The 10,108-nt window shown below is 37.1% G+C and overlaps 1 protein-coding gene across 6 annotated transcripts in view; it reads left to right on the top strand.

Moving 5' to 3' along the window:
* The first annotated feature begins 417 nt into the window (after positions 1 to 417).
* The window catches only part of TBL1XR1 (TBL1X/Y related 1), a 119,861-nt gene continuing 110,170 nt past the window's right edge, over positions 418 to 10,108 (top strand). For 3 of the 6 annotated variants that reach the window (XM_085301199.1, XM_085301194.1, XM_085301198.1), the window contains exon 1: positions 554 to 657. The gene's annotated coding sequence lies outside the window, so the exon portion shown is untranslated. The other 3 variants (XM_085301195.1, XM_085301197.1, XM_085301196.1) reach the window with 3 other exon arrangements.

Below are 10,108 nucleotides of genomic sequence, written 5' to 3'. Positions count from 1 at the left end.
CCCCCCCCTCGGGGTGGGGGTAGCGGTGATTCGGGTTTGGATTTCTCCCACCTTTCCTCCAGAAAAGTGCTGTGTGGGGGAGCACGGTTTTGGCATGCACACACCTCCCCCTCTCCAGTACCCTGCCCTCCCCTCCCCCCACTGGGTTTTATTTTAAAGGATTTAAGGCAAAAAATAAAAATAAAAATAAAAAAACCAAATAAGAATTGGCAGCAAATTAAATAAAGGAGCCATCATGAGGCAGGCTGCTTTATAACCTATTTTTAGCCTGATTTGTGTAAAGAAGACTCCTTCTCCCTTCCCCCTCCGTGCATATTTACTTCTTCTGGGGGAAACGAGCGGGGTGTTGGGAGGCGGAAAAGAAAAAAAAAAAAAAAGAGAGACTAGAACAGCCACCTGAAGTGTGTATTTGTTTTGCACGCGGTTTACGGTGCTGGTGTGTAAGGTACATTGCTGAGAAAGCTTGGGCAGAAAATGTGCTTGTGCCTCAACTCCTGCTGGCGCGGGGGAGGGGCGGGCGCCGCGTCCACTTTCCTCCGGGTGATTCTTTAATTTCCTTTCTTTGAACTGTGTCTCCGTTTCGCTGGGAGCTCGGGAGGGATGTGTTTCCTTTCTGTTAACTGCCGTCGAGAAGGCAGTCTTGGATGGGAGAGCATGGTTTATATTATTTTATTATTATTTTTTATTATTGTTATTTTTTAAGCAGTGAAGTGGTAAAGTTATTGTTTATCCGTTTCCTGCTAAGTTCTGGATGGAGCGTGATATAATGTGCGGTGACAGGGTGAGGGCCGCCTGCAAAGGCAAAATGTGGGCCCASGTTTTGGGAAAATAAGCTTTTCTACATTTAAGAGAGCTGTGCCTTTCTGGATTTACTAATATCAAAAATCCTGGTTGCAAATTGTACCTTGCATCTTTTAGAAAGTCTTACGGAGTTAAAGTATACTTGTTTTGTTAAGTGTTGTATTTATGCCTTTTGAAAAAAATATGTGGTTTATTGTTACTATTATTGTACCTCTTAAAGGGTTAAAGTTATGTTGTTCCAGGTGAATTTAATCTTTCATCACCAAATTTCCTTTTAAGGCAAATTGACTGAATAAAAGTCACCTTTTGCTTATCTTTGCTTTATCCTCTTAAAAAGAAAACAAAAAACTTTGTGCTTTGTGGTAGAGGCTTGTTGCTGCGGATTATGCGTGAGTTTTTAAGAAACCTTGGTTTGTAGGTTGCTGTGTAGGAAAGTGAAGTTTGCTCGTGAAGTTTTTACTACTATCCAGTGCGCTCAACTTCCTTATTTTCCTGTCTCTGTAAATCAAGCTCTTAACTGATTTATGGAAGAGATCATCAAACATATTTCTCCTTTATCATTAAAGTATGGTTTAGACAAGAGAGGCRTGATCAGAAGAATTAAGTCTTTGTCACATAAAAAAAATTCTGGGCTTGTCTGACTATCTTTACTGTCCTGCAGTATTAAAACAGATGTCTGATAATGTTAAGCATATTAACAAGTTTTGTTCTTGGTGGTGGTCTTACCATTTGGATACTCACTGGARCTTTAGTTTGTGCATCATTTGCAAAAATTGTGTGTGGATTTTGACTTGTACCYGAACTTTTAGAAATACTGGCAGTTTTTGGCCCTTGCTGTACTCTAAGCCAGGCGACTTTGAGGTTTGTCACTATGAGGCTTATACTAGATTTGGCCTTGCTTTGGACACATTTATGTTAGCAGTCTTTTCAGGATACATTTCAATTTAGGATTCATCCTGCAAACTCTTACGTATAGCCTTGAAGTTAAGCAAGTGGGTAAGTGTTTGTGGATAAGGGTCAGAGGGTTTTTGCTTTTAGCCAAAATTACGAAAGAGCTTTACTGTTAAGGTGATTGTGCTTAGTGTGCAGTTGGTGCCATGTAAATGATAGTAGCAAACTTTTCTGTGGTTTCTTTTTGTGATTTTTGGTTTTGGTTAAGATCTAATGGAAATGGCAATGTATTGTGTTATTTATCTCAGATCACTTGAGACTGTATACTGTCACTGTCTTAAGTTTTCATAGTTAAGGGAATGTGAATCTGTCTCTGTGAAAACAGACTTCATATGTAATTGTGTCTTGGGAACTTGGCTGCATGCCTCCCAATCTATTATTGAGAACACCTGGAAAATATTTGGTTTTCCCTCTATGAGGGAAGGGAAAGGGGAAGGAAATGTAGTTTAAATATATGAGAGGAGTTGGAATTTGGCTTTTTTTTTAATGATTATACAAAGGTTTATGATTTTTGTTCATTTGAGTATGTCTAGCCATAATAGGTGTGCATAGCAGAAAGAATGCAGTAGTTCCAGTTAGAATGTGTTGCTTATGTTTTTGTTTGTTTGTTTGTTTTCCCCTCCTTCAAACAGGTAGTTATGAGACTTTTTTTTTTCCAAATACTTCTTTCAGTTTTACTCTCTCTATGGTAATTATTGATGTTTTTATATTGCTTTGAAGTTGTAAGGCATCATCAAGTGCTAAGCGCCCCAAAACATTACTTTGTAGTCATTTTCCCATCATGGGACTCTGATGCTAAAAAGTGTTATAGCCCTAAGCTTAGTCTGAATCTGGATGGATTGGGGGTAGGAAATGGTCAAAATTGCTTATAATGTTGTTTTCAGGTAATATTTTCAGTTAGGAAGAACAGATCCAAATAATGTAAAGCAAACTGAGTTATTTTACCTAACTTGATTTTGCTTATGGAATTTAATTTAGCAGGGAGTTCTCATTTGAGTCAGAATGTGTTTGCTGTTATAAATGTTGTAGTGGCAATTAAGACCCACATCCTACAAGGATAAAATCATGTAGAAGTTGTCAGGAAGTCCTGTAAAGAAACATGCACAATTTCATGAACATCAGTAGTCTAGTTTAGTTGAATAAGCTCCACAGATGTCTGTAAAGTTGCTCACTTTATGTGTGTTTTGTTAGTGATGGGCAATAGGATCTGAGTCTCTCAAGATGCTGATGCTTTTTTGGTATCGCAATGCTATTGAACATTCTGGATAATACTGAGGCAGTGACTAGCAACGCATCTTTCCTTAACCAGCTCTGTTCCCTTGCTCATCCGGTGTCACTGGGCAAGGTGAGGAGAAAGATACGCAAAGTTCCCACCAACTTTTCCCCTTCTGACCTGAGATAGGGAGGTCATAGAAGTGGTACATTTCCCACTTTGAAATGGAAAGCAAAGACAAGGTGGACTACAAGACTGTACTACGTGTCGGTAGTGCAATATTGTGATATTGAAATAGCATATCATCTCGAAATACCAGTAATTTATCATATAATTTGTATTGCCTGTGTTGAGGATTGTGCTACTGACATGTGATAGTAGAGCACTGACCTTCCTTAGCATGTTGTTGTGTATACACACCAGTACAGGATGTAATGACTACTTAAAATCCTAACCATAAACATCTGCTCATAAGAGTAATTGTGGAGGACAAGAAAAGTGAAAGTGTATGTATATGTGTATGTGTGTATACAAACACAAAAAAGAGAGAGAGACATTTATTGTCTGATTTTTTAATATCAGTTTAAATGGTTTTGGATGAAGGAGTATCAGAAGGTTTTCATTAGGAGACAGGTGATTAGTAACTCTTACCATGGTATTTGAGTTGCATTGTAGCATTGATAAAATATTTTCAAATTCATAGGTGATGAAGAAGTATTATTTCCTATGTTCCTGCTATTGATTTAGATATCTCTATGCCCATGCAGCTTTCTTAGTGTTAACAGTGTGAAGTTAGATGGTCTTAATTTCTGTAAAGTAGCATAATGAAAAGAATGACTTTACTAGAAGAAGGTTCAGCTGGTGATCCCAAGCAAAGTAGATGGAGACTGCTTTATTCATCTCATAATTGGTTTCCTCTGCGATAAAGTATGACAATGAAATGAGGAATAAGAAATATCTTCTTTCAGATGGAACTGTAGGGGAATATATTGGCTCTTCCCCCCCCCCTTTTTAATTTCACAAAATTGAATTAGCTAACGAAGTTAAAAAAAAAAAAAAAATATCCAGTGAAGGCAGCTGATAGTTGTCAGTTCTTGGGAGTTGATAGGTTGAGGTGGTTTTAAAAAAAAAAAAGAGAGAAATTAATCTAGAAATCGCTGTGCAAATTTGTGTGAAACTTGTGAACTAACATCTCCTCTTTAGGATCTGTCTTCTGTTACTTAATTCAAGGTGAGAAGGCCCTTTTCTTTCTTCTCATAATGGAAACGAGACTGCATCATTTATATGAGATGCTGTGGAGTTTTAATGGTCACAGAGGGCCAGAAGTTGAGGTCTGTGTTTCTGAAAGATCTGTAGAACTGTATGTATTGAAATACATATCCTCTAAAACATTGATTTTGAATACTAGTGCCACAGAGGTTCTGTGACATCCCTTAGACTCCTTTTTATATCACTAAGGAGCCTTAAAATTCTGCGATAAGAAATAAGCAATTCCAAGGCAGAGGATGTGTAACTGTGTGTGTGAAGGTACACAGTGGCTGGATGCATAGGATCTAATTGGCTTGGCCAACTATTGGTTAACTATTGGTTGAGGGGCTGATTTCTCAGAAGAGTTGTGAAGATAGTTACTTGCACTTACTTGTAGAAAAAATAACAGAAATACTTGAGGAATTTGTGTAACTTTCAGAAAAACCTACTGAAAGAACTTACTTCAGGAGTGTTTAGGAGGAGTTTTGCAGAATTGTCTGCTCCACTATGTGGAGCATCTTTGAAAGTGTCCCATCTTGAGTCTCTGAATGTATGTGCTGGTGGCATAATACAGTGCCGTGTAGAAATACTAAGATTACTTTTAAACAAGTTAGCGTGAATACCAGRAACAGCGTATCTAGACATAGTATCCTATTCAGACTAATAGATCCATTCTTTGGGAAAAGTAGCAGAAGAGCGTGCGTTAACCTGGCTGCACTTCAGTTGGTTTGGATGTTGTCTGCGCATGGTCCTTCTTCACTGTGCTGCGTGCACCTCACACAGCTCTGAATTTCAGAAGCAAAATGTGCCATGGGAGTGGATAATGGCAAGTGGAATACGTATTGTAGTTCTGCTTGGTGCAAATATGACTCTTTTTAAGAATACAATTTGGCATCTACATTTGTAAAGTAAAATACTGATACAGTGGTATTTATAAAGTTGCTGAATCCCCACAATTGCATTTGAAGTTGGCAGTCACTGTGTGTGCTTTGCATTTCTAAAATCACGTCTTAAGTGTAGTTTGCTCGCTTTTTCAAACTTCTGTTAGACTGTAGTTTCTGTTTCTTCCAGGAAATAGTATTAGTAAATGGCAGTGCTGTGTACTCTGACTTATGTTTACAGTGCTGTTGTAATTCTTAGTCTCCATGTTGCAAAGGAGCAATCTTGTTTATTAGTGATATTTAGCAGCAAAAAGAAAATCAGAATCATCCAGAGAGCAACCAGGTATTTTTCTTTCTTTTATGATCTAAGATTCCGTTCAGTTTTTTTATGTACTGTATTACAGAGACACTCTATACAACCCATCTACCATATGCAAACATTTTGAAGTGTTATTTCAGATACCTGGAGTTACATTGCTAGGAATTTTTACTCTAAATTTTGGTTGGTCTGATTTAGCTGAGTATTAGGCCTTTCCTTCATTCTCTTCCTCCCTCTCCCTCCCCCCAAAAGCAGGGAAATAGTTTTGCTAACCTGGCAAGGTGGGCAAGCAGCTGTCTTTGCAGCAGATGCCAGTGCTCCTTTTAACCCGTTAGTGGGTTTGGAGAATGATTTAATCACTTTTCCAACTTCATTTAAAGCTGCCACTGAACCTCACTGACATCACAGGGTTTGTAAATTTTTATGAATTAGAACTGTGAAACTGACTCTGGAAWCTTTCCTATTCTATATGTAGTTACATGGCTGCTGGCAAAAGCTTTGRCTATAGAGGACACAGAAAAGATTTCTGTACAGTGTGTTTCTGGAGTATTTTTCCAAGGTTATGAGTTAAGGGTCAAATATTTACTACTCATGGAAATGTAGTGCTAAATACTGTGCCCAGTGCCAAAACCACAGAAATTGTCAAGGTTTAGAGCCCTAAATATAACCTACCCTAAAAGTTACGTCCCTTCTACATAAACACAGTGTTAAAAGTTCAGGCTCTTCACACGGGTGACCTATCACCAGCAAACTCTGAGCTAGGAATTCTTCTGATTGCAGGCACACGTGAGGTGAATTTCAATCCCCTGATGGTTCCCTAAAAGCATCAGGCAAAGAAGAGACAGCTTGATTTCCTGGAAGAGCTTGTCTAGGCTGGCTAAGAAGAGAAATAACAAGTTTTATAGCTCTTCCCTGTTTTTGGACAGGCTGAATAATGCTCGAGTTTAAGCATGACTTCTTAAAATATATTTTTGCCTTGTAAAAATAGTAATAAAAAGGATCAAAAATATATTTTTTCATTTATCATTGGTATGGGTCTAACTTACAGTCGTGTTGGAACAAATGAGATTTTTTGCTGTTGGTTTGAGCAGTTGAGGGGGTGTTAAGTATGTTTGATTTTTGCATTAAAATATCCGATGACCCTAGCTAAGATGAGTCTGTTAGCTGACCCCACTTCCAGGTCTATTTGGCTCATAAAAATGATGAGAACTTTTCATCTTCTAGGCTATGTCCAAATTTATGGGAAAAATATTTTTGATATTGCATAGGCCTAAGGGGGAGATAGCAAGAGATCTGGGTCAAAAAAGTAGGACATGCAAGATTTAGAAGCTGTTGAAGTATATTTATTTGTCCTATATTAGGTTAAAGGAAGTATTGGTGCTTTCAGTTTGGCAATATGTCCTTCAGTCTGCGGTGTTCTGTGAAGACAACTATTAAACAATGAATCATAGCTAATTTTTRTATGGATGACAACAGTCTTCTCTATTGCAGAAATCTTTGCTTAGATATTAACACAAACATACATTCCTAAATAAAGACTCCTAGTAATAAATTTTAATTAGAAAGTGCTTTGCAAAAATACGGATTTTTCCATGATGATATTTGTGAATCTATAACGTATCACTTTGGGGTTACATTTGTTCATATTTAATACTTTTAAATAAAATTTTAAAGCAAAATTATGCAGGCATGGATAAAAAAGTGAAGAATGATGTTGTCAAGCCATCTATTAATGTTGACATCAAACAAATTGTGCTAAAATCTTACACTGTGTAGCAACAGGTTAGCTGTTTCCCGTAGCTAATGCAACAGACCCGTGGCTTACAGAAGCAGAGTCCGTGCTCGCTGTGTAATCTGAATGGTTAGCTGATGTAGGCATGGCACCTAATTCTCACTTTGTTTCAGAAACACAACTAAATTTCCTCAGTTTGGTATTTCTTGTTCATATATTTCTAGCAATAAGATGAAAAACTTAGAAATATGTAACTTTAGTAGGTTAAATGGCCATAAAAGCTAAACAGAAACACTAAGAACAGTTCAGGTGAGCTTACTGTAGTAGCAGAATGAATATCTAAATATAACTGATTAATATACCCATTTTTTTTAACAGTTTTCACCATTACAGTAAATATTTGTTTCAGATGGTTGGGTTGTATGAAAAATGCTTTGCATTTTTGTTACTGTCTTCCACAGTAGATTCTGAATGGCCTTTGATTACATTAGAAATATCAATGTGTTTATCTTACTGTTGGCAAAGTCCATGTTAGTTGGTTCCTGTACTGTCTACACATGCAAGGTTACTTTGATATGGATTACTTATTGCTAGTTCATCAAGGACCTTTGTAAGGTTCTTTCCTATAATAGATAAAGTACATAGACTCCTACAACTTAAATTCTAATTCATTTTTTATCTTGTTAAAAAAAGAGAAAAAGAAGGAAACTCTCTTATCTCTGGATTATATCCAGAGATACTACTTTCTGGTAAACTAGATGGGCATTACTTTTATCCTAAAAATGAACCTTCTACTTTCAGTTGGTTTGGGCTGGTTGTGTCAAGCATCCAACCGAATATTCTCATCAGTGTTCTCTCGTAATCCCAAGGCCTGAGCTAACCACAGTTGCGGTCATGTGCCTATGTCTACTGGGGAACAAAATTTTGACTTGTGAAGATAGTTTTTTTACATTGACAGAAATGCTAAGAAGAATTTTTAAAAATGGATGAAAGATGAAGGGTTTAAGAATTTACTGTAGTAGACAGGAAAAACATTTTTAATATTCTGACTAATTTTTTAACACTATTAACAACTTCATACCAGAGACTGCTGATCTGTGAGCTACTGCATTGGACTCCAGCTAATGGAACTACTATTATATAGGCCGAGATTCTCTGTTGTTTTAATTTACCAAGATGCTAACATCAAGGCTGGTGTATTTTGAACATTGCTAAGGAGCTCCAAAAGCTGCATTTACAGTGTTAGAATACTGAAAATCCTATCTGTGTGTGTATCTGTTAACATGCTTCCCGCTTTCCCAGTTGCAGTGTCTTAACTACCCACTTGTGGAATGGAGTTTTCTTCAGCGTGAAAAGCAAGAGGCATACTGTTTTTACAAATGCATTTTCAGAGATAAAAATAATCAGATTTCATTTGCATTAATGTTAATGTAAATGTTGAAAGTTTTCAGCTGCTCTTTCAGAATGCAGGAGTGCTATTAGGCCTACTGCTGCTCGACACTATTAAAATAACCCCCAAAAGCTACCTGCCTATTTAAACACAAGTGGTGCAAGACCATACAGCTTTATTTTTTCTTTTTAAAATTGCCCTTTCCAATTGGCAGGATAATCTTGCCCTTTCCTGTGATTGGTTGTACTTCCTTGTGTTTGCTCTAATGTGAATGTAGCAAATTAACTTGACATACCTGGAAATTTTGTCACTATTACAAGAGTTTGCATCATTTCATTATAGTCCTTTCCCTAAACCTTCATTTGTTTTTGTGAACTCCTGTTTTGGTTTTCATGTTTCTTTGCTTTCTTTTTCCTTTTGTTATTTTGGACTGACTTGTGTTCTCCCTGTCTGTTCTCCTGTCGGTTCTTTAAACCAAATTAGTGCCTTTTTCCTCATTTTGCTTTAACGTTTTTGTTTCTCTGTTTTCCTGTCTTTTTTCCTCTGTTTTCTTCCCCAGTTATCACTGTATTCTATTTTTAGTTCAGCTTATATGTGTGACCTGATCTTATGTAGCCCTACTGAATTAGTGGGAATTAGACTACTCTCTCTCACTATAGATTTGGACAGTGTTGTGCTATTCTGTAGCAAAGTGAAACCTGCCAAAATTATGAGTAAYTTTCGTTTTGCAGCTTGTGCTACTGACAGCAGGATAATATACAGAGGTGAGAGGTGCCTCTGTATGTCTGGTGTATGGAGGGAGGGATAGYTGGGGCAGTTACACAGGAAAGGAAACAGAGTTGACAGATTTTGGCAGTGCCTTTATTTGATAAAAATAATCTTGGCTTTAGGCATGAAACATTGATCCAGCTCTTGATGAAGTCAAAGAGAGACTTTGGGGGGGAGTTGGCACAAATGTTTAGTAAGAATGTGAGAAACTGAAGAAAACTGAAATGAAAACCTCAATGAAGGTTAGATTTATGCTTTTTAAAATAAGTGATTTTATACAATAAATTTTAGTGACACTGTGACTGAGAATTAACAAAAGCAAAGTCAGTCATTGTGAATTCAGTCACAGCCTTATCTTATTGTTTTTATTGTGGATGGTGTTGACAAGTCACATGCCCCATTGTTCTAGGTGAACAAATATAGCTTTGATACTGCAAGCTGATATGCATGGACGGACTCCTTTGTCCTGGCACAGATGAGTTTGCAGAATTGTGACTTCAGAGTTGAAAGACAGTCTTTAAAGAGCTTACATTTTAAATTAATCTAGAAGCTGCATAATAGATGGTGTTGCTGTCACTTGGTATTTAATCACCATTTTTATTTAGTGCATTGTTGTCCAGAACCTAAGAAAATAAATGGAAGAGGTTAAAGCATCAGAAACTCTCCTACTTTGTTGCTCAGCTAGACCTATGGGTAACACGCTTGTACTCTGCCTCTGAAATAGATGGGTTTGTGGCTGAGGGAACACAAGATAGCTTTTGAGAAAGTTAGTAAAAGTTTTTTGCTTGAAAGTCTTTCAAACATA

This window comes from Rhea americana, unplaced genomic scaffold, assembly GCF_003343005.1.
Source record: "Rhea americana isolate MKP2758 unplaced genomic scaffold, rheAme1 scaffold_174, whole genome shotgun sequence".
NCBI classification, from domain to species: Eukaryota; Metazoa; Chordata; class Aves; order Rheiformes; family Rheidae; genus Rhea; species Rhea americana.
Note: the sequence above shows the minus strand (reverse complement) of the source record. Positions and strands in the feature narration are given on the sequence as shown.